Below are 2,500 nucleotides of genomic sequence, written 5' to 3' on the forward strand. Positions count from 1 at the left end.
ATATGTATATATATATATATATATATATATATATATATATATATATATATATATGTGTGTGTGTGTGATATGTATATGTGTATATATGTATATGTGTGTATATATATATATGTATATATATATATATATATATAATATATATATATATATATATATCCCACATAAAATGCAGCCGTTTCTAGTCCACAGGCTAAAAGCCTCGGACATATCAATTCCATGGTGGAATTGGCCAGTTTTCATCATGTTGGTCAATGTGGATTAGTGATGGTGGGAGATTGTTGTCTCATCACTTACAGCAAACCAACCGAGTGTGGCCCTTAATAGTACGACTTCGCTGATCATTACCAAAGCCTTTCACCATGTTATGGTATCCCCACACAGAAATGGATTTATAAACAACGTAGATTTGTTAATTTCCAGTGAATCATGCACTCGTAATTCTCAGTGTCATCTTAAGGGTAGTTTGTAGCGCTACGGCCAAGCGTCCTAATTTGCTTATTATCGCTCCGACTGTTATCTTGTATAGAATAAAAACGTTTGGAAATGGTCTACGGATCTTAAATATGTTGTGTAAGTTGGGTAAGGACACGGCTTTTAGCATAGGTCAGGTGGGTTTTTTAAGTTAGCTTCTCCCGTCGTACTCGTAGGTAAGGAAACTGTTGTGTAAGGGGGGGGGGGGGGTCGGGGGGGGGAAGCTCCCCTGGGTAAGGATACGGCTTTTAGCATGGGTTTGGTGGCTTTTTTAAGTTAGCTTCTCCCGCCAAAATCGTTTTTAGAACGACGGCCACAGTTCAGAATATTCCCGTTTTCTACAGGATCTGGCCGTCACCCTACAAAGGCTCCCATCTTAATGTTGATAACGATAACAATAATTCTAACTCGGTAAAATGAACCGAAACTATTCCTAGAAAAATAAATGGATCTAGTATTTTTGTTGCTTTAAGATATAGTTTTCAATCTTGGTTTTGATATGCAGGAAATAAAAAGGAGTTTTGCTTCTTTGTAAACATTTTTTCTCTTCTCGTCTCCAATTTAAATGGAAAATAAGTGTCATATTTGCTTTTAAAAGGTAAGGACAGTTATTCTTACTAACAACATCTCTCTTGATTTTCAGTGTTAGACAATTTATTTTGTATAATGTAGCGGAAAAATCCCTAATCGATATGAACCCATTGATTTTGAAAACATCAGAATGTGTTCATAAGACGTTTAAAAGGCCCGAGGTGATCAAAAGTTGATACGACAATGATCATCTTAAGAAAATCATGCTGTGTGACGAACTATAATCACCTATTGGACATGTGGTTGCACTGATGAGTAACCCATGCAACAAACCTCTTTAATGAGCCTTAGTGTTTATTGCACCGAAAGTGACGGATTGGATTAATACACCGATTCTACCCTTCTTCGATGACAGAACGGCCACCGACGGTGAATTTCAATCACTCCTTCCTCATAAGCAGCTGACTGTCGCAGGCTGTACTAGATTTCCTCGTCATCATGTGCAACGGATGGCGCCGCCGATGTTCCCGGCGCTCAGCGCGGGCGATGCCATAACCCCCATGGTTGGCCTCCACTGACTGGGGTTCCCCAAACACATCAGTAAATAGCATCATGGCAGGGCTGTGCGGATGCTGGAAGTTGTCATCCCACGGCCACTGTGATGGATGTGGTTACAAGGTACTCCTGCGGGGGGCGCTCAACCCTGGGGGACAACCCTTCAAGCAGGATAAATCTCAGAAAGACAACTTACCTCAGCCGGTGCTCATCAAAAAGGACAAGAAGGACGAGGCGAAGTTCGCCACCATCGAGACGCCCATTCGTCAGCTGCAGTCGTCCCCCTCACAGCATCGGCGTCACTCTCACCCTTTCCACTTGGTGACGGAGGGTGGCAACGACAAGTCTCAAGACTCCCAAACTCAGTCTCACAGTCTGCAACGCCGCCACCCGCATGCTTTGCCGCAGTCTTCCGCTTACAATGTTCCGCTGCCCCCAAGCAGCTTCCCGCCGAAGGATCCACTGCAGCATCCATGGTCCCATTACCTTCACCAAGACTCGTCCATAGGGGCGGTAGGAGGCAACGATCATTCAAAGGAGTGGGGAGGGTCGTGCCTGGGCTCCGCCTACCCCCATCAAATGCTGCTCAGCACTATGCAGCCTCCCGAGGAATTAAGAGCCCCTCCGAGGGAACTAGTCCACCCAGCACTCCAGCCATTAGACGCCGTCCTACAAGATATTCCGCATATTGCATCGTTGCCGTCGTCTCCAAGGCCTAGGCATCGGCCGCCTCCCTTCGATCTAAGTTCCTTCATTCCTCCTCTGTCCCCGAGACTTGGTTCAATTGACAGCGGCACTGAGAGTCACTTCTTCTCAGGGGCATTGGTATTGGGCCCAGCTTCCAACCTCCACATCAAATACCATGCCCTAAGTTTAGCACGGGCCTCCTCCAGGTCTCACACTGATCTTCGCGAAACGACGCCCCTCTCCTCGGCCTCAACCT

The 2,500-nt window shown here is 45.3% G+C and overlaps 1 protein-coding gene across 4 annotated transcripts in view; it reads left to right on the forward strand.

The window, feature by feature from the left end:
* Nucleotides 1-2,500, forward strand: part of LOC137642499 (uncharacterized) — a 676,518-nt gene that overhangs the window by 671,868 nt on the left and 2,150 nt on the right. The gene's annotated exons all lie outside the window — the stretch shown is intronic.

This window comes from Palaemon carinicauda, chromosome 1 (genome assembly GCF_036898095.1).
Source record: "Palaemon carinicauda isolate YSFRI2023 chromosome 1, ASM3689809v2, whole genome shotgun sequence".
Classification (NCBI taxonomy): Eukaryota; Metazoa; Arthropoda; class Malacostraca; order Decapoda; family Palaemonidae; genus Palaemon; species Palaemon carinicauda.